The sequence below is a fragment of the Lissotriton vulgaris genome, chromosome 1_1 (assembly GCF_964263255.1).
Source record: "Lissotriton vulgaris chromosome 1_1, aLisVul1.2, whole genome shotgun sequence".
Lineage (NCBI taxonomy): Eukaryota > Metazoa > Chordata > Amphibia > Caudata > Salamandridae > Lissotriton > Lissotriton vulgaris.
Window position 1 is genome coordinate 212,603,517 of NC_141685.1, and position 26,404 is coordinate 212,629,920.

Here is a 26,404-nt window from a genome sequence, read left to right on the forward strand (position 1 = left end):
GCCAGAGAAGAAAAGGTAGACTTATTGTCCCAGGCTGATATTTTTTGTTGATTCAGTCAGTCATTTAAATTCAGCGGATGGAACATATTTGATAATGGAATATTCCAAAAGTCCTTTGGATTTGTAGGAAGGTAATTATTTGGCCTAGAATACATATTAGGGTGGTTTAGCGAAGGGAAGAAGTTAACATTTCTGTTAGGATGGGTAGAAATAGGTTGATTCCTAAGTTGTTTCCGTTGATAAGGGGAGTCCAACCCATATCTATTCCGAGGTTTATTCGAAGAGAACATCATGTTTTCCAGATAGAAATATGTCAGATTCCGGGTTGACACTCCTCCATCATTGCTACCCAAAAACTAATCGCTTATATAAGATACCACCCTATGGTTCCGGAAATTAACTATAATCAAGTCACCCTCTATATCCTTAGGACGTATGCCCACCCATTGACACCTTCTAACTGAGACAATGTCTCCGTTCAAGTGTAAAGGTAGTGGCCTATTCAAACGTAACCAGTGAATCACTTTATTTTTTAAACTAATATTCGATTCCACAATTCCCTCTGACACAACAAGAACGCCTGTTAAAATAATGAAAAAATTAAAAGACTCCGGCGGCAAATCTACTGTATTTTTATAGTTTGATTTACCTCTATTGGAATAATTTGTTTGGGTAGAAGGTATTTTATTGGTATGAACGGGCTTCGAAACCACTGAAGGAATCTTTTCTTTACTTGTGGTTTTCGAAGCTGTAGTCGCAGATATGCCTGCTACAGTAGTGGGGTTTTTATTAGCAGGTACATTATTTGATTTCTTAGAGGGATTGTGTTGTCTGGTTTGATTATTTTCAGATTGTTTAGTACTGGTTTTGTTTTCAATTGAACTGGCTGGGGTGGTTAAAGTTGGGTTCTCTGGGGGAATAAGCTCTGGTAAAAGGCAATCCAATTTTTTATCCAGCCTTTTAAGCCTTTCAACAAGAGGAAGAATAAGAGCCTTTAAGAGTTTTTCAACAGCCTCCAGAAGCCCATCATTAGGAATGGTTTTATGTCCCATGTCTACATTCCTTTATATTACTTCTGTCTCCTCTGTAAGTTTTTCCCCCACTTCCTCTGGCAAAGTTTCTTTAGGGGCTGCTACCTGTGGCGGCTTCCACGGGTTGCCAGACCCACATTTATTTTTCCCTCCTTTCCTCCGTCTCTTCCTAACTGGGGAGGATACACCACCTTTGATCTTTTGGTTGTCGTGTGCTCTAGTTGTTTTAGTAATAGGCTGCGAAGCAAGCAACGTGACGACCTCAGTTTGTATCTTCAGGGGGGAGGTAAGATGTGACTAATATAATGGGGAACAGTCTCCAAGGGCAGAGGGGTATTAAGATCTATAAGGTTATTGGATATTACCGTGGGCAAGTCACTTGGACCTTCCACAGCTATATCCAAAACCTCCAATGATAGCGGACTTTCTTGAAAGATCAAAGGTATACTGTCTGTGTTCAATAACTCCGCATCCATCTCAGCATGTTCTGAGGTACATACAGGAGATTTCACTTTACTAGAAGGAGGAACCTGCCTCTTAAGAAGCTCGATTGAGAGACGACGTTCGGCCCTCCTTTCCGCTAGAGCTAACTCTCGGTCAATATCCTTAGTTGCTTTAGCAAAAAATGTATCAAGGGGGACGAGAATGGATATACTCACACGATCAGGAAGGGGGTTAGGAGTAGAGCTAGACATTCTTAAAAAAATACAATTATAATAATTGGTAGTGCCTAAGCAAAGTTAACCAAGAAGAGAACAAATTAAGTTAACCAGTAAGGGTGACAAGCAAACTACCTCAAGAATTATTATCAAATAAGCTTGATGTTAAGTGAGGGTATCAACCCAATAATAAAACAAAAAACAAGACCACACCAGATGACAAACTTATCAGAGGGGGGGCCCAGCCCAGCCTCCTTTGGCCTCTGACGGCCACAGACGGTCCCGCCCTTGTCCCGGGACGCTCCTGCGCGCTCCCGTGCCGCGGGAGGAGACCTTCTCTTAAATACGTTGACCAGTAGAGTGCAGGCGGGGCGTGGTAGACAGGGAGAGCGGCCAGGTAACGGGAGGCGCGGGTTACCGAGGCTTCTGGTCCTTGAAGTCCAGCCCCACTCGCTCGCAGCCCTGGCCAACACACGCTTTGCCAAAATACACAGTCAAGGCTCCCAGGTGGCGGTAGAAGTGTGGAGAAGTGTGGCTCACGGTGTAGAGCAGGCAGACCCGGAAGCTGAGGTCAGACCCGGGACCAGGGTTCAATTCCCGACGCGGCAGGGTCTTGAGCTCAAATGTCCACGGACTCGATAATTCTCGCTTCGGTGCCTGCTCTAATCATGGGTTCTCACTCTGCAACTCTGGGCATTAAGCTTGCTTAATCTCCACAACGGCCCCCTGCGGCGGGATGCCTGGCTTTCACCTTGGGGATGCCCTGTAGGGGCTATCTTACAGGGAAAAAAGCCAGGACGGGTTCCCAAGGCAAGCGCCGGGAAACCTACGGGTAGCTGTGCGCTCAATAAATTCAATAATAATAACAATAATAATAATAGAACGCAGCGGGACCCACGAAGCGGGTACCGCAAGTTGTAAATGAAGATAAGGGTCTATGAACGCCCTCAGCAGCACCAGTTCCGAGCAGCAGGATGTCCCAAGGCGTTTCCTCCCTCAAGACCTTTTAACTGTGCAGGCGGGGCGTGGTGGACAGGGAGAGCGGCCAGGTAACGGGAGGCGTGGGTTACCGAGGCTTCTGGTCCTTGAAGTCCGGCCCCACTCGCTCGCAGCCCTGGCCAACACACGCTTTGCCAAAATACACAGTCAAGGCTCCCAGGTGGCAGTAGAACGAGCGGGACCCGCGAAGCGGGTACCGCAAGTTGTAACGAAGATAAGGGTCTATGAACGCCCTCAGCAGCACCAGTTCCGATCAGCAGGATGTCATTTATTCATATAGATAGTAGCTCATACTTAGTGTGCTATAAAATCACTATTACAAGTATACAGTTATCCATACAGTCACTCATACAATCACTGAGTCTTATGTATACTTATTTATAAACAACTGTCACATACACTGCCTTTTATTTTTCTAGTTTTTTGGACATGTACCATTGATATATATATTTGCTCATCAGTACACCCATTAAGATATTCACTCTCCCAAACAACTGTTATAACATGCAGTCTTAACCTCATATACCTACTGAATCAACTATTCACACATGTTTAGGCGGTCACACCCCCTACCAAACCACACACACATTCACTCTTCCATACAAATACTCAGTTAACTAATAAATAACTAATATAGACTTTCACGTAGCTAGTAAACTACTGGTGCAGCAGTTACACAACAACTGACAAAGTGATACAAATATTCACACAGTTTAGTCACTATCCAATATATTTAGTTAGACACTAAATTAGTCAAGTAAATAGTCAATCACGCAGCTACTAAATCCTCCAACCAGATATTTATATATCCACTCATTCTTCAATGCAGATTGCTGTATATATAACACATATTTAAATAACGAATCAAACCACGTTCACTGGATGATGCCATTAGTGATGTCATCAGTGATGTCATTTGAGATGTCATCAGTGATGTCACTGACCATGTCATGCATGATGTAATATGTGACATCATCAGCAGTGGATTGCGGGCGAGCGAGTTATAGTTAGCAGAACTAACTATAACGTAGGAATTTCAATGGTTTTGTACAAGTGAAATGTCCAGCAAACTAAAACAGCCCTGAAACCTATGTTTTTTCAGGAAATTTCTAAGGTTTTTTAAATACTAATTCCTAACTATAACGTGCCTGAAACCTATGGTTTTCTCAACCGAGATCTTGGTCATATATATGTGTATATATATATATATATATATATATATATATATATATATATATATATATATATATATATATATATATATATATATATATATATATATATATATATATATATATATATATATATATATATATATATATATATATATATATATATGTATATATATATCCATCAAAAACCTCCTTTCACACATCAAAGGAGGCGCACCAACTCTGGTTAGGTTCCAATTCAAATGCTTTTAATGTAAAATAGCACGAAGTTCAGAGGTTTAAAAGTCCCAACGTTTCTGCTCTCATCGAGCCTTGATCACGGGAAACAGTCTCTGATTTCAAAAAGAGCCCACGTGGTTTATCTTCTTATCTGGGTGGGCCGTAATTTCATGCAGAGTGCGCACAGGGAAAGTTGTCAGCATTTAAATAGTGAATAGCGCTGTCGTTTCCAATACTGTGAATGACATGCTGCGCAACCACTTTGTTGATTAATAATGTTTTCCCTTGAGCACAAAATATCAGTAAGCCTCAGACACAGTTCGTTTTTAAATTTCACAATTGCTTTAGAAACAGTCTCTGACCTGCACGTCCCCTGAGAATGTTTTTCACAGTGTGTGGCGAGTTGGGAGCAGAAGGAGTTTCTCCGCTATTGCAGGTTGGAGTGACATTTCTAAAGCAATTGTGAAATTTAAAAACGAACTGTGTCTGAGGCTTACCTGATATTTTGTGCTCAAGGGAAAACATTATTAATCAACAAAGTGGTTGCGCAGCATGTCATTCACAGTATTGGAAACGACAGCGCTATTCACTATTTAAATGCTGACAACTTTCCCTGTGCGCACTCTGCATGGAATTACGGCCCACCCAGATAAGAAGATAAACCACGTGGGCTCTTTTTGAAATCAGAGACTGTTTCCCGTGATCAAGGCTCGATGAGAGCAGAAACGTTGGGACTTTTAAACCTCTGAACTTCGTGCTATTTTACATTAAAAGCATTTGAATTGGAACCTAACCAGAGTTGGTGCGCCTCCTTTGATGTGTGAAAGGAGGTTTTTGATGGATGTTTAAACAGAAGCCTCGCACTGTTTGCACCAGCCGCCCTTTAAGGTCCAGGCTTGTTTTGCGGGGCAATTTGGATGGATATATATATATATATATATATATATATATATATATATATATATATATAGATCTATATATATATATCTATATATATATATATATATATCTATATATATATCTATATATATTTATTTTTATATATATATATATATAGATCTATATATATATATCTATATAGATATATATCTATATATCTATATATATATATATATATATATATATATATATATATATATATATCTATATATATATATATAGATATATAGATATATATATATATATATATAGATATATATATATATATAGATATATATATATATATATATATATATTGTTTTTTAAAGCCAACAGTGGTTTATGCATGCCATGCCCGTGGTAAATAAATTAGTTATAAAAACATTTGTGGTTAAGAGTTTTTCACTGTAAAGCCTTTGTTGTCAAGGCATTTGTTATTAAGCTGTTACTGTAACCAGTGTTTCCTACTTCTTGTCCCTCATCCCTGCTTCTTATCAACACTTCTCATTCATCATCCCAACTTCTCATTTATCATCCCTCCTTCTAATCCTTCACCCCTACTTCTCTTCCATCATCCCTAGTCCTTATCCCTTCCTTTCATTCATCACCCCTACTACTCATCCATAGGCCCTACTTCTCAACCTTGCTTCTCATCCCTACTTCTCATCCATCATACCTACTTCTCATCCATCATCCCTACTTCTCATACCCAATCTCTACGTCTCATCAACACCCCTACTCCGCATCCCTGCTTCTCATCCATCATCTCTACTTCTTATCCATCATCCCTATATCGCATCCCTACTGCTCATCCATCACCCATACTTTTCATCCATCATGTTTAATTCTCATTCTTCATCGCTACTCCTCATCCTTTATGCCTACTACTCATTCCTCAACCCTCAGTCATACCAACACATGTCCAATGTTGCGAAACATTCTTTCACCCTAATTGGTTGGCAACTGATAATCAGAGATAAGGGAGAGAACTGCATTCTATTAGTCTAGCAACTGAAAAAAATCCTCTTATTGTAGTGAGGCGCAATATGCGACCTATTTATTTATTTATTTATATATTGTGAACATGATCATGAAGGATATCAGAGTGATTTACAATTTGAGGGAAAGGAATGTAACAGTTGCAGTACAGGCATCAAAGGAATAGCACTCCAAACAAAACAAATATGCATGCAAAGAAAAAGGTTACAGTCGGAGGGGGCAACAAAGGGTACCTTATTAATGAGGTAGGTTGGATTCCTACCCAATACCATTCATATTTTCAATAGGCAAACTTTTCGCAAATAGGTCAGTTCCTAAAAATCTTTGCTGGCCGCAGTTTACGACCAGTGTTTTCAAACCAAATATTTTTACATCAGGCCCTTTGTTAACAACTTTTAATCCACGTCTTTTTCCCCCGAGATATATAATCTTAGTGGGAATACGTTTCATGAGATAATTACCACTGATGGACATTACCAACGGAATGGAGTCCTATTTGCGTCGAGAAGTCGTTCAGAAGGCTCTAGTGCCATCGACTCATGACACTGTGCTGTATACTTTAATTTGTGATGAAACACGTTACAGAGGCAGCTACTGATTAGCAATCCCAGGGGTTATCTTCATCCCGAAGAGACTTGAGGCTACCGGGGAAACAGAAGAAAGTGTCTCAGAGCATGAGAGCAAACAACCTGCTCACTAATTTAACCCTCAGAGAGCGGCTGCCATGATTTGTAAGCTTGGCTGTTGTTTTTTGGGATCTTAGGAATCTCACGGGATTCTGTCTCAGCAGACTCCCAAAACAGGATAAAACTAGTGACCACCAGACTCCAAGAACCAAGAATCAACTCCAAGAATCAGTGGCTCTGGTTGTGGCTGTACAGCAGAGTCTCTTTCCATCCAAATGATGGTCTGTCTGCATGCCTCAGGTAGGTTTCTGATTGGCTATTACTAGTCAGAACAATTGATATTATGTGGCAAAGAAGGACATCAGTAGGAGAAGCTAGACCTCTGACAATCATGCTTTTTTCAGTAATTTGCACTACTTTTCATTACCCTAACTCCTTAGCAGCAAATTGGAGGTTGTGAAGTCATCTGGGATCAAAGGGGTCTAGATTTTACCTTTACTGACCCTCATCTATGAATTAATTGATAATCATTTTAGGGAGACCAATGGTTTCTCTCATCAAGTACAAATAGAACAAGGGCTCAATCAATCCATCAACCATAGCATTTGTAAAGTGCACTACATACCCGTGAGGGTCTCAAGGCGCTGGGGGGTGGGGGTCTTCTACTGTTCGAAGAGCCAGGTCTTGAGGAGTCTCCTGAAGGTTAGAAGGTCTTCGGTCTGCCGTAGGCGGATGGGGAGTGTGTTCCACGTCTTGGAGGCAAGGTGGGAGAATGATTTGCAGCCGGCGGTCATTCTTCGGATGCGGGGGACGGTGGCGAGGGTGTGGTCTGCGGAGCAGAGCTGGCGGCGGGGGTGTAGAGGCTGAGTCGTCTGTTGAGATACGCTGGTCCGTGTTGTGGAGTGCCTTGTGTGGGTGGGTGAGGAGCTTGAAGGTTATCCTCTTGTTGATGGGGAGCCAGTGCATGTCTTTCAGGTGGGGTGTGATGTGGCTGCGGCGGGAGATGTCGAGGATCAGGCGTGCTGAGGCGTTCTGGATGTGTTGGAGTTGTTTCAGGAGTTTGGCCAGGGCTCCTGCGTAGAGTGCGTTGCAGTAGTCCAGTCTGCTGCTGACGAGGGCCTGGGTGACCGTCCTTCTAGTTTCGGTGGGGATCCACTTAAAGATCCTGCGAGGCATGCTGAGGGTTTTGAAGCAGGAGGAGGAGACAGCGTTGACCTGCTTTGTCATGGAAAGTGTGGAGTCGAGGATGACCCCTAGATTTCGTGCCTGGTAGGTGGGTGTAGGGGGTGCTCCTAGTGCCGTTGGCCACCAGAAGTCGTCCCAGGCCAAGGGGGTGGAGCCGAGGATGAGGACCTCCATCTTGTCGGAGTTCAGCTTCAGTCGGCTGTTCCTCATCCAGGCGGCGATGGCCTTCATTCCTTCGTTGAGATTGGTTTTGACGGTGTGGGGGTCCTTGGAGAGCGAGAGGATCAGCTGGGTGTCGTCGGCGTAGGAGATTATGTTTAGGTCCTGCTGTCGGGCGACGTGGGCGAGTGGTGCCATTTAGACGTTGAACAACGTTGGGCTGAGAGATGAGCCTTGGGGTATGCCACAGATGATCTCGGTGGCTTCGGAGTGGAAGGGGTGGAGGCGGACGCTCTGGGTTCTCCCAGAGAAGAAAAAGGTGGTCCAGTCCATGGCCTTCTCTTGGATTCCAGCATTGTGGAGGCGTGCTCTTAGTGTGCGGTGGCAGACTGTGTTGAAAGCGGTTGACAGGTCCAGGAGGATGAGGGCCGTTGTTTCTCCGTTGTTGAGCATGTTGCTGATGTCGTCGGTGGCTGCGATGAGGGCAGTTTTGGTGCTGTGGTTGCCGCTGAACCCTGACTGGGATGGGTCCAGGATGTTGTTCCCTTCGAGGAAACTGGTCAGTTGTATGTTGACAGCCTTTTCAATGACCTTCGCCGGGAACGCGAGCAGGGAGATGGGTCGGAAGTTCTTGAGGTCCTTGGGTTCCGCCTTGGGTTTCTTTAGTAAGGCGTTGATCTCTGCGTGCTACCAGCTCTCCGGGAAGTTCGCTGTCTCGAAGGAGATGTTGATGGTTTTCCGGAGGTGGGGTGCAATGGGGCTGCTGGCTTTTTTGTAGATGGGTTGTGGGTAGGGGTCTTCTGGGGATCCGGAGTGGACGGTGTTCATGATCTTGATGGTGTCGTTGTCGTTGATGTTGGTCCAGGCTCGCAGGCGGTTGGTGCGGGTGGTTGTTGTGGGAGCGGGGTTATGGGCTGTTGCCGGGGTGGTGACGGAGTCGAAGGTGTTGTGGATGTCTGTGATCTTTCGATGGAAGAAGGTGGCCAGCAAGTTGGACAGGTCTTGTGAAGGTGGGATGTAGTTGGTGTTGGAGCTAGGGTTGGAGAGTTCCTCCACGATGCTGAAGAGCTCTTTGCTGTTGTGTGCGTTATTGTCTAGGCAGTCTCTGAAGGCGGTCCTTTTGGCAGATCTGATGAGTTGGTGGTGTTGGCAGGTGGCGTTCCTGTGGGCTGTGTAGCTTTCCTTTGTTCTTTTGCGGGTCCAGTTTTTTTCTAGTTTTCGGCAGATTCGCTTGGAGGCTTGCTGGTGTGGGTGTTTGGGGGTTTCTTGAGCGGGGCGAGGGTTTTGGCGCAGTCGTTGATCCATTGTCTGAGGCTGCGGGCTGCGGCGTCTGGGTCGGTTGGGTCTGCGGGTGTGTTCTGGGTGAGGGCGGCGGTTAGCTGGTCCTCGGTGATCTTGTCCCAGCTGCGGCGAGGCATCTGCTGGGTGCGGTGGTGTATGGTGGGTTTCCAGAAGGTGAAGTGGATGCAACAGTGGTCGGTCGGTGATCCACTGTCATTTTGTAGAATTCACAAACACTATCAATAGCAGGTAGTGCATCCTACGTGTGAAATGGTGCTTTTCCATCTGTGCAGTGACATTTGTACCAGATTCAGCGGTGCTCATGATGGGGGCGTTCTATGTAGACATCCATAACCAGCAAGCGGGGGCACTAGTTGTGACAAAACTATCAATACTTTGGGGATTATTTACAAGCCCCTTGCACCACCGGTGGGTCACTTTCCTTGATCTACCGGAGGCGTAGTGTGCTGGCCCATATTCACAAGGCCACGCTGCATGGTTTTTCATGGCCTTGTAAATACGGCCACTTTTCATGCATCACTTTGCGGTAAAGGGGTGTGCCATGGGTGCTGCTGTGGGTGTTCCCATGCAACACCCATGAATCTGTCACTTTCCCAGATTTACATTATTTTGTAAATCTGAAATGAGTCGGAATCCTGTGCCTTATAAAAACAGTGATCTACTTTGAATTCATTCTATGCAACGTTTTTAGGAAGTTTTTAAACATCATAAAAATATATATTTTAAATTTAGGTGGGAATTTTTAAATTTAAACTTCAGAAAGATCATTTGGATTTTGCATTTAATTTTATTTTAATTTAATAAAATGTTGCATTTTTTATTTCAAATGATGTTACTGTTGTAATTTTTTTATACTGTTCTATATTCAAAATCAATTACATTAATGAACATTAATATGTAACATAAACATACATTTTCATATTTTTTTAAACTTTAATAAACATTAAAACTTTTCCCTATACATAATCATAGGGAGATGTCCACCCTGTGGCTGAGGTTTCTGGCCACGTGTGAAAAGTTTCAAGTAGTAACTTTACACTCATAATTTAGACTCCCTTCCCTGAATTCAGGAGGTTGGGTCACGTAAGTCTACACTTTCGAGTAACTTTACACCCGTAAATGATGACTAATATAAAGTAGAAAAGTTGATCAAAAGTGCAAGAGTAAGTTTACAAGTGTGGATTTACTCATGTATAAATTTACCTTTTTGAATACTACCCTCAAGCTATATTTTATTTACAAGTTTAAAGTTAGTACTTTTCCCAACCAACGATTTTCTCATGATGCTGTTTTCTGCATGACAACAGGCCAGAAGTGATCTGTGTGTCTTTTCTGGTGACTAGGAAGCAGACATTAACTCAAAATATCTCCAAGTGACTGCATAGTTTTCTGACAGCAGAGATGGGAAACACAAAGAGGTAATTGCTGCCCTGGTGCTTTTTGAGCAGTGGCTAACAGCAAGGTATGCATTAATTCAGAGATACTTTAAGGTAATGTATGTGTGCAAGACATCAAATAAAGGCTTGATAAGAAATGTGGGTGCCATTTTGCAGTGCCATAATGTAACTTCAAATGATATGGTAATTCTGTTTAAAAGTCATACTCAGGTGGCACAGTGTTGTACAAAATATAATTACACATGCAATACATCCTTTAGGCTTCCCAATCTGTTTAGTCACAGCAAAGATTTCTGGATGTCATCATCCACCATAACAGGTGCACTAAAAATGCTTTATGATTAAAATAACAATACTGAAGAGTGAAAAACAATACGTTATTGTAGGCAGCCCTCCATAGCCTCAGTGGGTTGTCATTCTATTTTGTTTAGTTTTCCCGATCCCCACTTGCTTTGTTGGCCCCGTATTTCTTATGTAGGTCAGAATGGCAGTAGACTACTTAGCATTGCTCTATACCCATTAGTTATCTAATGCCACTGTTTCCAGTATCCCTCTGCTTAGTCTTGCAGATAGTTGACCAGGCAGACGACAATGTACAAGAAGATCAATGGATTGAACAATAACATAAGTTTAAAATTGGGGTATCAGCCACCTTTCAAGGATGCTCCTTGTCTTTGTACAGAAAAGCATAGAACAGAGTCTCTACCCTCATGCTGCAATCACGTAAGCACTGTCAAAGGTGCTCACCTGGTGCTCACCTGGTTCCAACTGTGGAGACCACATTTGAGCCGATGACATGCCTCCTATTCTTCTCGAGGACCAGGCATGCTGAGGAATAAAACCCTTACACATACCATCCTCTGGGGTGATTGGGGATTGGGACAACATAATAAAAGAGAGACATGCAGAATTGGTTCAGTCAGCAACCGTGCAGCACAGCATTAATTGGAGACACTTTAAGTCTTCTAGGTGGATATGCAGAGAGCATGGACCTCAGTGTTTGCAAGGACGCAGAGCACTTGAAACAACAAGAGGAGACAATTACGATCAAAGAATGATTATACAATAACTTGAGTAAAATAAACTAACAGCAAATTAACACAAACCACAGACTGGAGCAACGCACTGGCAAAGAATAACTTGAAACACAGTTTGGAGTTACTAGCACTCCTTAGGATACACTCACAACATAGATTGGAGCTAATATCACTCCTAGGATCAAACTGCGAACATAGATCTCAGTACAAGGTTCATACATGAATCAAGTGCCCGGAAGAACCTACACTGGGAACTACTTTTCACCAAAGAAACATAGAACAAGTCTCAAGTCCTAAATTAAGTAAAAAAGACCAAGGTTGCAAGAAGAATCTGGAACATGAAACAATGTAAACTGGAGAAAAGTTACTGAGAGGAAACAAGTCTTTGATCTTGAAGACACCAATACTCTGGTCTGCTTACTATTAAAAATGGATAGGGTGCACTAACCTGAAATCAACTACTTAGCCTAGTTCTTCAACTTATCTCAAGTACAAAGAAAGAGGTGCGGTTTTAACTCAACAGGCTGCCGGGGAACTGAAGCAGCTGAGCAGGAGGCAGAGACGAAGGATGCATCGATGGAGCTGCATCTAAGAGAGTCACCAGAAGAGCTTGGAACTGCAAAGGATAAGTGCGTAACTGGCCCCTTTCGATTCTTCAGGTGAGTGGGGAAGAATGAAGCTTGTCCCACAAGGAACATAGGCCAAGCAAGGCGTTCAGGTCTGGGTGTGGTTTATGTCACATGTTTAGAGTCCAATGGATACTGAGGGTCACATGTGCCACTTGATGAGCACAAGACTCCTGAAGGAAACATAGGTACAGAAAGAGGCAAGAGGAGTGCAGAAAGAGAGAAGAAGGGTGCAGTAAGAGGTACAAGGGGTACGGAAAGAGGCAGGAGGGGTGCAGAAAAAAACAAGAGAAGTGCAGAAAAAAGCAACATAATAAGAGGGAAGACGGGTGTAGAAAGAGGTAACAGAGATGCAGAAAGGGGAAAGAGGGATGGAAAAAGGCAAGAGGGAAGCAGAAAAAAGCAAGAGAGGTGCATAAAAAACAAAAGAAGCACATAAATAATGAACGGAGGTGCAGAAAGACGCAAGAGGAGTGCAGAAAGAGAGAAGAGGTGTGCAGAAAGAGTAACAAGGACTGCAGAAAAAAGCAAGAGAGGTGTAGAAATAAGTATGACTAGCTATAAACTTGCAGCAAGAGCAGGTGCAAACACATGGATGGAACTAGAAAGAGAATGTAGCATTTGCTAAAATGTGCACAAGGAAAACACTCCAAGACCCTAGTAATAGGGAGAACAAGTCAAGCCATTGGTTCACATGTGCAGGGAATGCTTGCAAGCTCATATGTAATGGAATCAAGGGGTTTTGGAAAGTTCGGACATGGAATCATAGCATGCTGTAAGGCGCCACAGGAGAAGCATAACAGGAGGCCTGCACATTAAGCCAAAAACACAGAGGGCTCATGAGGAAGTCGTGACAGTTTCCCTTGCAAGGAGCTACCTACAGGTCATGGTTTGTCTGGATGATGGCCATGGAAGGAACGAACCATCCGAGAGGCATGACACTGCTGTCTGGTTCTCAAGACTGATCTTCAGGACCATACCCTTTCTAATCAATCAAGTAGAAAAGATGGCTACGTTTAGAGTCAAGGATTCTCTGTATCTCAAATTCTAAATGACCATCCATCATAATGGGTACAGGAGGATGGGGCAGGGCTGAAGCACGCAATGGCGGAGGACGCGTTAGGGTAGAGCTCCGTGCCAAGCTCCCCTTCCCTGAGCCGTTTCTCCGCCAAATTAAATCCTAGCCGCCCGAAACTGCTGGCGGACCCTCCCGGAGCTCTCCTCGGCAATCTGGCCGACTTTCATTTCGGGGCTCCGACGAGGCTGACCCCGACCTATCCTGCGGACCTCCTGCGGGATCCGCTGACACCTGGCCGGCGGGGCAACTGCGGGAGTCCGAGGCTTGGGCCCAGCTCACAGGCCCCAACTGGCAGGCCACGCCACACTGTCCGTGGCCCCCTGGCCGGCTGCTGCCGCGCTGAGAGCAACCTCCGGTGGCCCGGCGATCACCTTGACCTGCAGCAGGACTCCAGCGGAGGGCCCGGACCAAGCGGGAAGTGGGCCCCCAGCCCCCACATCGCGGCCGTCGCGCGACTGCTGCCCTGCTCCTTGGACCTCCGGAGGGCACACCTGGGGCACATCTGGGGCAGGCGAGGCGTGGAGATCTGCCCCGGAGAGGCGCCGGTGACGTGGCGGCCCCGACCAGCGGGGGCCCCTCTACGAGACGCAGTGCAGCCATCGGAGCCACCCGGTGAGTCCCTCCTGCGCCCGCCAGCATAGAGGAGCCCACGCGGAGCGACGGCCCGGGCATTGCGGCCCCAAGACCCGCAGCACAGCAGACCGTCCCTCCCCTCGCCTGGACGCCACACCACTGCCGGAGACAGGCTGACCGCCCCCCCCTGAGGTGGAGACACGCGACGGTGTGCCTCACGCCGGGCCCGCCTGCGGGGCCCCCCCACGGGGACACTCACTGCCTGAGGGTCGGCGAGGCACACGAGAGGCTGTGACCCGGGCCGGAACCGGTGGTCGGACCCGTTCGCGACGCCTGGACCCCTCGGACTCACGCACAGTGCCGGCCCCCCCGGCCCCCACTACAACTGGGGCGGAGTGACTGGGCCACGACCCGCTAGCAGTCCGGGGGGCAGTCGGCGCGGCCGCGGACCGCCAGGGACGAGCACGGGCGAAGGAGGGGACAGGGCACCCCCGCCTGCGCCGAGGCCCCGCGCAAGGCCGCCCGCTGGAGGACCCCCCCCCCTAGGGGACAACAATGACGGCCTAACCAAAGGGACCTGCCAGCACTCGCGGGGCCCCAACCCAGGGACGTAGCGCCTCAGGGGACACCGTCACTGGAGCAGCGCCAGGGGCCGACCCCGCAGGACAGGCGCCACCCGCACATGTCCGGGGGAGTGCGGACCCGCACCGGGACCGGAGGGGCCCTGCCGAAGGGGAAGACGGACAAGCGGGCACACAAAATGGCCGCCGAGCAACTGGCTGCGAGGCTTGACAGCGTGCTGGCAGCGGTGGAACGGATGGAGCAGTCACTCCAGCAAACTAGAACCTCCCTGGAGTCCAAAATTGATGGGGTCGCAGTGGACCTGACCCTCCTGCGTGATGACCATAGGAAATTGTCCGACCGAACCAAGACCCTGGAAGGCGCAGTGAAGGAGATCGAGCCCAAGGTCACCCAGACTGACAGACACGTACAGGACCTCCTGAACAGAGTGGAGTTCCTGGAGGACAGGGCTGAGGACGCGGAAGGGAGGGCGAGACGCAACAACATTAGACTTGTGGGGGTTCCGGAGAAATGGGAAGGGAACCGCCCGGCTGAACATGTGGAAGAATGGCTACGGACACTTTTGCCCGAAGGCTCGCTGTCACCGCACTTCGTCGTGGAGCGCGCACATCGGGTGCCAACGAGACCCTACACCACCGGCACCAACCCGAGGCCGCTGCTCTTCAGGATACTGAACTATAGGGACAGAGACACGGTGCTGCGTGAGGCACGGCGACTGGGCGAGGTGCGCATTGATAACGCGTCGATCATGTTCTTCCCCGACTACACCATCCAGGTGCAGCGCCAGAGGCACGACTTCATGGCAGTGAAGAGGAGACTGCGCACCGCGGGCCTCAAGTACTCCCTACTATTCCCTGCCAAGCTGAGAGTGGTGGCGGGAGCTAGCACTTACTTCTTCAACACACCCGAGGAGGCCGACGAGTGGCTGGACGGAGGCACGGACACGGCACCGAAACACTCTCACGGAGGCGAGACGAGGACCAGGCCACGAGCACCACGACGACGCCGCAGGCACAGGACCCAACAGTCCCAACGCGCGGAGGAGGGGGCGGGACTCTCCCCCACACTGGACCAGATGCTCCGAGAACAACGCGATGCACTGCAGAAGGTCTCCCAAATAAGTAACTCATCCTCCCATGAGACGGCCCAGGAGGACGGCCGACAGCCGGTACCCAGCGACGACGACGAGGCCATATACGGGATCCCGAACTCACAGATCTCGATGGAACTGCCCATCGTCACGCCGCAAACCTCAGACCTGATCCACTGACCCTACGGGGGATGTCTGCATTGGCCTTGCCATGACGAGGGAGGGGTTGGCAGTGGTCGCCTGGACGATGGTGCGCAATCGGCGCCCGCCACTGCTGGGGCCGCCCCCCCCCCCCCCCCCCTGCCAGCTGATCGAACTGTGGACACCTGGAACAGTGAGTAATACCCTTATGGCACTAGTGGTAGGCTGGGAGGGCGTTGAAGGGGTGGTCCTTTAGCGCGCATCTGCGCCTGGTCGCATACAGGATGGGCGATTTGGAGCATTGGACCGCAGTGGGCGGCCACTATTGTCCTGCATTGTATGGCTCAGGGAAGCGGCCTGCTTCCCCTAAAACTGACTATACATACATCCTGCCGAACTTGTGCTTAGCACACACTGCCCCTTGAACAAAGCGAGACTGTTCCTCTCTCTTGAGAGTATGGACGGTGGCCCGTTCCGCCACTGCCCTTTTGGTATTTTAGTGGGGTTAGCCCGCTGTTGGTTGTTGTTCTTTACTGTTTTTTTTCCCTGTCCTTATGTTTACCCAAACTTTGCTGAGTGTAATGTGGGGGGTGGGAACGGAAGAGCTGGGGGAGCCACTGCTGGGGCCTTTGGTGATGCCGCTGCTATTGGGAGGGTCAGGGGGGAATGTATATTGCTGCAATGTCTGCCATAAAAATATGCACGTGGAACATTAGAGGTATGCACACACCCGCGCGCAGGTACCAAATCTACTCCTACTTGAAGAGGCAGAACGTGCAGGTCGCGCTATTGCAGGAAACGCACCTGAGTGGGGCGGAGGTGACAGCGCTGAGGCGGAGATGGAGGGGACAACTGTATGCCACTGAATACTCCTCGTACGCCCGCGGGGCGCTGCTATGGGTAAAACCGGGAACCCCCTTCGTGATGTCGGACGTACACATAGACGCGGAGGGGAGGTATGTCCTGGTGAAGGGTCGCATAGACGGGCAACCAGTGGTCCTGGCGTCCATTTACGCCCCAAACACGGATCAGGGCACCTTCCTGGCGCATATCTCAGGGAAATTAGCGCCCTGGCACGGCGTCCCATGGATCCTGGGGGGCGACTATAACGCGGTACTAGACCCAGTGCTGGACCGTTCGGTCCCGCCGAGGCCAGAGGCGACACCCCAGGGGGCCACGAGGGCACTCACACAGTGGGCGACCCAGTGGGGTCTGAAAGATGCATGGCGTGCGCACAATCCGAACACTAGGGTGTACTCGTACTTCTCAGGAGCACATGCATTACATGTCCGCCTCGACAGATACATGGTGTCAGCGGACATGTTGCCCCATATCACTGACTCACAATACCTGGGTAGGACACACTCCGACCACAACCCCCATACACTGCACATGGCCTGGGAACGCCCGCGCCCGCCAATCCCCACGTGGCGACTGCAACCTGCATTACTGCTAGACGCCCCCTTTAGAGATTCCCTACAGGCCAGCGTAGCGCAATACTTCGAAGATAACTCAGATACAGCATCCTCCCCGAGAGTAGAGTGGGACGCATTCAAGGTGGTGGTACGGGGACATTGCCTGAGCACTCAGGGGAGCATACGGTGGAAGTTGGAGGAGGACTTGCGCAGGGTGGAGGCGGACCTACTCGGCGGGGAGCAGGAGGCGGTGGAGGGTGCAGGTGACCGGCTGCAGGCGGCCCGGGCGGAGCACGAAACGCTACTGGAACGGCTGCGGCACGTCAACTTTGCGGCCCATTCGGCGCGGGTACACCAGCACGGTGACAAGCCCGGCAGGCTATTGGCCTGGTTAGTCAGGCAGGAGGAACGCACGGAGCCGGTCTCCGTCATCCGCACAGCTGAGGGAGACCTAGTGTACACCCAAAATAGGATACACCAAGCGTTTGTGGGACACTACCGGGCCCTATACAAGTCGCAACTGAGAGTAACTGCGGCCTACATAGCAGAATACCTGTCGGACATCCCGCTGCCCTCCCTTATAGGCTCACAACAGGACGCCCTGGGAGCGCCATTCTCCGCGGATGAAATACGCGAGGCCATCTTCGCACTGTCCAACGGCAAATCACCTGGCCCGGATGGACTGCCCGCCGAATTTTTTAAGGCGTGTTCAGACACGCTGGTTCCGGAGTTGCTCAAGTTGTACAACACAGCAATGGAAGAATCAACACTCCCAGACTCGCTTAACGAGGCAAACTTGGTCTCGCTGCTGAAGCCAGGCAGGGATGGCGCACTCATGGGGTCCTACAGACCGTTGGCCATGCTAAATACCGATTATAAAATTTTCACCTCACTCCTGGCCCGCCGCCTGGCCCTGGAGGCACCTACTCTGATACACGCCGATCAAAATGGCTTCATGCCGGCGCGGAGCACGTCTCGTAATCTACGCCGCCTCTTCCGGATTCAGGAAGCGGCTCTGACGCATTGGCCTAGATCGGGGTGCCTGGTCCTGGACCTGGAGAAGGCCTTCGATTCGGTAGAGTGGCCATACCTGGGAGCCGTGCTGGACAGATTTGAGGTGGGAGATGCATTTGCCGACATAGTCGGTCTGCTCTACCAGAGACCCAGTGTCCGAGTGCGGACGGGAAGGCTGCTGTCGGAGAAGATCGAGGTGCGCAGAGGCACCAGGCAAGGCTGCCCCCTGTCCCCCCTCCTCTTCTCCTTAGCCATCGAACCACTAGCAGCTCTGCTACGGGACAGAGGAGCGGAATGGGGGATCCCATTGGCTGACGGAACGCACATAGTCTCACTCTACGCAGACGACCTGCTGCTTTATGTGCGGGACCTCACCGCGGTGCCAGCCGAGCTATCGGACGTCTTCCAGAACTTCGCAGAGGTCTCGGGCCTCAGGGTCAACTGGGCCAAGTCCGGGGCATACTCGTTTAACCGTGATCAGGAGGAATGCGACGTGCATCTTGGAGGGGCCAGGCTCGCTTGGTACCCGACCACGTTTAAATACCTAGGACTGCACATCTACAGAGACCCACAGGATTTACTAGAGGGCAACCTGGTGCGCGCCATTTCTTCTCTGCGAGCCCAGATGTCCTTCTGGAAAACCCTTCCGCTGAACGTGCCCAGCCGCATCGCTCTTACTAAAATGATAGCGCTCCCTAGGCTGCTATACTACTTCGCGAATATCCCCACGTATGTCCCCACGCGGATATTCCGCGATCTGGAATCAATGCTCCGTGGCTTGATCTGGAACACGGGGCGACCTCGAGTGGCGCTGGCTAAACTGTACTCCCCGACCGCGGAGGGCGGACTGGCTGTCCCCAACATGGAGCTGTATTACCTGGCCGCGCAGCTCCAATGGGTGACGTACTGGCTCAGCGATGCACATCTGGACGATACGGCCACTGCGGACTACCAGTGGACACATCCCCAGACCTGCGCCCTGTTTCACCCATTGACCAAGGGACCCCGTCCCCTGCCCATGCATGTGGCCGTGGCCCGCAAATGCTTTCTCCGCAGCCTGAAGCTGACGCACAATACCAGGCCATATGCTCCTGCCCTCCCCCTGCTGGGCACCCCCAGGAGGAGCGGGATGGTTACGCAGCGCAAACTGGACCACTGGGTCACGGCTGGAGTAGAGACCATGGGTGACCTGTATTCTGACGGAGTCCTGCTCTCATTTGCGGAGTTATCTGACACCACGGGACTCCCGGCCGGGCAGTTCCTACTCCATGCATCGGTACTGCGGGCATACACTGACTCCTGGGGTGACATCCAGGATGAACCGCCAATGCACCACATGGTCCAATATCTACATGTAATGGGCAGAGGCTCGCACATCACGCATTGGTTGGCGCAGGCGCTTCTTATCCACACGCAGAAACCCACGCAGCAGATTAGGGCTAAATGGGCGGCGCACCGTGGGAGGGACTGGACGGACAAGGAGTGGAACCTAGTACTGGCTAGCCCCGTGAACATCCCCCGCAATTCCCGCTTCCGTGTCATCCAACTATACATCTTGCACCAGGCATACCTAACGCCAGACAGAATAAACAGATACTTCGCAGTCGACACTGCTGCTTGTCCCAGATGTGACCTGTTAGGCGCAGACATCCTGCACATGCTTTGGCACTGCCCAACCCTGACCGCGTACTGGGGGGAGGTGACCTCACTCCTGAATCACAGCACGGGCCCGGGCCTGCCGGACACGTGGGAGGCGTGCATCCTCGGCCTCTATAAAAGAACCAAGCTAAACAAAACGCAGGCACGGTTCTGGGATCTGGGCCTCGTTACGGCCAAACGGCTGATTACGCGACACTGGAAGCGACGGGAACCACCCACCCCAAAACACTGGTTCGCATCCTTTACCAACTGGGCCGGGGCGGAAGGCACGGCGCTCCGCCGGGAAGAAATAGCGGGCCTGCGGCAGTTCCCGATAGCTCAGCTCTGGGATGGCATCCTGGGGTCCCTGAAGGGGGAGGGCACTGTCAGAGGGCTCACGTAGACTAGGTGAAGCCGGAGGTGGGTCACAGGGGCTAATGCTGTATCGCAGGAATCATCGCAAGCGGCGCCACCCCCCCCCCACCCTACCCCCCCCCCCTGACGCAGACAAGAAACAGCCAGCGCGTAAACCCCGGATACGACCCAACGCCCACGCAGGCGCCCGTCAGCGGCCATTGCCCAGCAGCGCGCCCCAAGCATAAAACTGCTGACATCGCCCCCGCAAGCACACTCCACCCCCCCCCCCACCCACTATCACATATATGTTTACATGTTTGTAGTATCGGACCCCTGCTCACGGACGGTGGCCTCTCTGCCCCCTCGTGTTGAAGTGGGCAGGAGCCGCTGACGGCACTACGGATGGCGACTGCAGGCGTGGACGCTGATAGCCACACCGGCAGCGAGGCTCCTCCACCTGAATGCCACATGCTCCACTAACAAGGCCGGCGACCGATGGCACATCATGGCCCGCAGGGGCTATCCCACTCCAAGTTCAGGCACACTTGCGCGCGCACACCTCTGACCTCCAGTTGCACTGTAACAGCATCGGCAAACAACACACCGTACAGAGGTGGCACCTACTAACACCGTGCCTGTGGGACAGACTTCGAGTGGGGAAGCCGCGATAGGAACATTGGGACGCACCGATACGAACTGTTTTGTTTAGTTTGCCAATTTTATGGCTCAGTTCTAGGAAAAATGAAAAATGAGGCGTCATTTATGGACTTTCCCTTTCTTGACCTAAGAAATTGTGATTATCTTCTCCATGTCCTAGCACACCGGGGACACAAGGGACGCAATGACATGCCCTTTTTGTGATGGCCCACACACCCACGTTTTACCGTTCATTTGCAGCCGGCCCGCAGGGTTGTAGGCTTTGCTATGTGTACTGTACCTTTGAACATTAATAAACGTCTTCAAAAAAAAAAAAAAAAAAAAAAAAAATAATGGGTACAGGAGCAGGTATGGGCACAATATGGCTTCACAAAGGAAACATGAAAGACTGGAGGAACAGGTGAAGCTTCTGGCAACTGTAGCTTAACCACTACAGGCTTAATGATTTGTAGAATGGGAAAGGGACCCCCAAATCTGGGTTGGAGTTTTCACACTCCCTTTAATCGCAAGCTTTTTGTGGACAGCCGAACTTGATCTACAACCTTGTAGTCTGGCTATTGTTATTGATGTCTGTTAGCACACTTTTCCATATTCAATTTGGCTTGATGCAAGTGTGATGACACCTATAGCTGGGAATCTATTAGATGTTTTACAAAGATTTGTACAGCAGGTACATTTTCAGAGTTCATATCAACATATTCAGGTAAAATGCACAGGTATATACCCATTAAACAATAAAAAGAGAAACCCTAGTGGCAGAATGTTGTGTGCAAATGCAGCAAAAGGCAACAAGGATTCCCAACCCCTGGGAGTAGATGTCAAAAGAAACTGCAGTGTCTGTTCCAAAACATCAGTTTGTGGGTGATAGGCTGACGAGAGTCCGGCATCAATGTCCAGTGATGTGCAAAGACTGCACCCAAATTGTGAAATAAATTGCAGCGCTCTATCAGAAATAATGACGAAGGGAGTCCATGTAATCACATAATTTGTTGACTGAACGGTTGTATGTCTAAACAACTACTGCCTAAACCACGACTCCCTAAACTACGAAAGCTTTACAACGAGCTTTGCTAAACCACTACTTTTTTTTCAACGACTTCCTAAACCACGAAAATATTCACCTCGTGACTGGCCAATAGATGGCAGTATTGTAATAACAATACTTCCTCGAAATATTTTTACATTGCTCATTATCCATTTTGTTGTTAATATATTCTACGTTTATTTAAATGTATAGTCATATTTTTTAAACCTGTCGAAATACAAATACAAATTATTCTAATTTTTTTTAAATGATGTTATACTAAAATAATAAAATGTATTGAATAACGAAACTTCGATTTATCATATTTTTACATTTTTTTGTTAATAATTTCATTTCATATTATTACTAAAATATTTTGTTCGTAAAAAATGTTGACTTTTTTTTTTACAAAAGTATTATTTAAATACAAATTAAATCAATTCAATGTAAAATATAATTCACCTACCTTGCAACATGGATGGGGAGGAGGAGAGACTCGTTGTTTTTGGTGCCCCCAACGTATTACCATGTTTGCAGGATGATGTCTGGCTGCTTCACAACGTTCCTTACACCCCATCCTCCAGATATCTCCACTCAGGTGTCAAGTTGGGCGTGGGGGTCGTCCTACAAAACAGGATGTGGGCTGGCAGCATCCCTGCGCTGCTTGTACTCCTCGAGACAGGAGGCAACACGTCCAATTTCAGTGAGGCTGAGAGAAGAAATATGCCACACATTGTGCCTTTTCAGATCGCGTTCTCTGCCAGCCAGTTTGCCTAACTTCTGCTTCCAAGTGTATTAAAGGGGTGGGGGCGGAGAAGAGTGACATGAGAAGTCCGGGGTCTGATCTTCATGTCAGGCCTTAACAGCATTTTTTTTGTGGGGTGGGGGGTGACGTGCAATGCAGAGAATAGGGGCGGAGAGATGCCACGCACAGTTTTTCATTGCAGTCAGGGAAAAGTCGGGGTTCAGGACATCGTTGTAAAGGACTTTGTTGCTCAGGTTTTATCGTTGTTTGGACTTCATTGTAAAGGTGAGTCTTTATTAATACTTCGTGGTTTAGGATGTTTCCCGACTGAAACGCATGTAATGTAAATGTAATGTTTACTTGTAAAGCGCACTGTTGCCTGTTGGCGTCCTGGCGCTCTATACCGCTGGGGAACCCGTCCTGGCTTTCCCTGTGGGATGGTCCCTCCTGGGTATCCCCAAGGTGGAGCCAGGCATCCCCGGTGTTGATGGGGCCGTTGTGGAGATTAGGCAAGCTAGTGCCCAGAGTTGCCGAGTCGGACCCCTGGTTAGTGTAGGCACCGAGGCGAGAATTATCGAGTCCGCTGACCCTGGTCCACAACACTGCCGCGTCGGGAATTGAACCCTGGTCCCGGGCCGACCTCTGCTTCCAGGTCTGCTGCCTCTAACCAGTGAGCCACACCACTCCACAAGGGGATTTGTCTTATCTGTGGACATTTCTTTTAGGGCAATGAAATGTGACATCTTGGAAAAAAGATCTACTACTGCCCAAATGGTTGTATAGCCATTGGAGTTGGGAAGGTCAGTCATAATGTCCATGCTGATGGTTTACCAGAGATGGGGTGTTGCTGGCAAGGTTCGTAAAAAGCCTGATGGGGCAGAATTGGAGGCCTTATTTTGAAAACATATGGGATAGGTCAGAACATAGTCAAGCACATCCTTGGACAGTGTAGGCCGCCAAAACCATCCCTGACAGTTGGCGAAAGTCTTCTTGGCTCCTGGGTAATCCGCTAAAGGTGTACCGTGACACCAGGTTAGAGCTTCCTCTCTCAATTCTTTTGTGGGGACATATAAGTTGGTTCCATGATCAGGGAGTCCATTGTGTACATGATTGTCCTCACGAGCCACAGAAGAATATATTTTTTCTGGACTCAAACTATGCCTGACCTATCTAGTAAAGAGTCCAGGTCACACAGACCCATGATGTTTTCTACAATGTTCTGTGGTGTTTGGCCCTTAGTGTCTTGGTTTGAGTAACCCCACCTGGATAGTATGCAGTGTTAATCTGTTTGGTGCCTGGTCGATAGGTGATGATAAAATTAACTTAACTGAAAAACAATTGCTATCTTATTTTTCTAATGTCAAGGTCTTCAAGTACCGGAGGAATTGAAGATTTTTGTGATCAGTGTAGATTTTGACAATGTGCTGGGCCCCTAATAGGTAGTGTCACCATTCTTGAAAGCACAATTTGAGTGCCAACAATTCTTATTCTACAACTGTGTAATTCTGTTTAACATGTTGGAAAAGAAGGCAAAAAAGATGCATGTGCCCTCTGGTGCTGTCACACTGTGATAAAATACCTCCCTCAGCTACCTCGGAGGCATCCACCTCTACAAAGTAAGGCTGCATGGGGTCTGGGTGCGAGTACAGAAGCCATAGTAATTTTTTCCTAATGCAATATGAAGGCATCATCGGCCTCCTGGGTCCATTCAAAAGATACATTGTTTAGTAAACGTTTTGTGATGGGACTTACAATGTCAGAGAAGTGTGTGATGAATCATCAATAAAAGGTCTGCACCTCCTTTACCATGGTCATGGCTGGGTAATCTAGAATCACTTGAACATTTTTCGTGCCTTTGGTTACCCCCTCTGGAGACAAGATATATCTCAGAAACTCAACAGACTGGGTATGGAACGTACATTTGTCTAACTTGCCAACAAGGGCATGTTCTGGGAGTCGTCGCAAGACAGTCATTACATGTCTTCTGTGTTCAGTAATGCTTTGTGATGCCGTCGATATACGACCACATAAACATACAGCAAATCTTGCAGGACCACATTGATGAAGCACTGGAAAGTTGCTATGGCATCACGCAACCCAAAAGGCATAACTGTATATTCAAAAAGCCCAAACCTACTTCAAAAAGCGGTCTTCCACTCGTCACCTTCTCTAACACGAATGAGGTGGTAAGCACCAGAAAAGTCAAGCACAGTGTGCACAGTGGTCTTCTATACCCGATCTAGGATGTCTGGAATTAGTGGCAAAGGGTCTGTTCTTTACAGCCACCTTGTTTAAGGCTGTAGTCTACACTAGGCACAGTGCCTTCCCTGTTCAAAACAAGTAAGAGCACCGATGAAGCAGGAGAAGTGGAATGTCGGAGCGCCGGGACACTTCCGCCGGAGGTAGCCGTGCGCTTTATAAGCTTCATATAAATAAATAAATAAATGTCATATAAAACCTAAAGCTAGCATGTCATCTAATCAAGTGTTCTGTGTCAGACTTCGTAAGAGCGTAAACACAACTGCAGTATAATGTAGCTTCTGCAACCAAGTCAATACAGCAATCAAATTCCCTATGGGGAGGTAGTTGTGTAGCCTTCTGTTCATCAAAACATCTTGAATGTCCTGAACTGGAAGCTGTTCCAAAGAACATGGTGTTTGGCCTGCGCAAGTCAAAGGAGGTGGGGGTTCTTGTGAATTACTATAGCAATGAGGTTTTACAGTACTGGGACTCCAATGTGACTAGATGGAGGGATCAATCAATAACTGGGTTATATAAATAAAGCCAATGAATCCCTAAAATAGTGCCAAAGGTAATGTGTCTATGAGATCAAATGTTCAAGTCTCAGTGTGCCCATTGTCACATACTATAAATAATAGGATAGTTTATTATACAATCATCCCAGAAGAGAGCTCAGAACCATCCACAGCTCCAACCTTCTCTGGTACCTTTTTCCTAATTCGTGGGATGAGTAAGGAACTGGACAAGGCTATGGCTAAGAAATTTCCAGTAGCACCTGAATCTACGAGTGCAGGCAAGACTTGCTTCTGTTGGAGGGAGATGATAAGGGTGACTGAAATTGTTAAATATTGTGGAACTTTATGTGTAGTATTTGCAGGGTAATGGGTGGTCGGTTCAAGGACCGCACCTGACTGATTGACCCCTGCGTCAGCCACGCTCTTTTGTTTTCCCTACACCAGGTCTGATGTTAAGGTGATAGCTTTCTGAGTTCCTTTTGGTCTGGTGAAGCATTCACGTGCAAGATGCCCTGCTTTACCGCAATACAAACACAGTTTTAATTTTCCTCTACAATCTTTTTCCTCATTGGTCAGGGGACCACACAAGCCCCCGATCTGCATGGCTTCAGAATGGTCCTGACTCTTAGACCTGGTCTCTGTCCACTCAGCAGCTTTGGTTCCCCCCGAGAGTGGTCTCCTTTTCATTTATTTAACCTATGGTCAAGCCTGACAACTAAATCAATTAACTCTGAACAATCAGAGAGTAAATCTCCAATGTGCACCAGGGAATTCTTCATGTCATCACTCAATCTTCTATAAAAAAGGTAAGTTCGTTTTTTTTTCATGTCACTGGGTCTCCAAGTCTAACTTACGAAGGGCAGTAACATAAGTAACCTTCCGAAATCATGTAAAACCAGGTTGTTCTTTTCAATTAGGGGAATAGCCGAGTTAGCAGGTGCCCCCCCAAGATGGGATTTGATAAAAGCAATTCTGGCAGTATCAGAAGGGAAGGGCCCTTGTTTA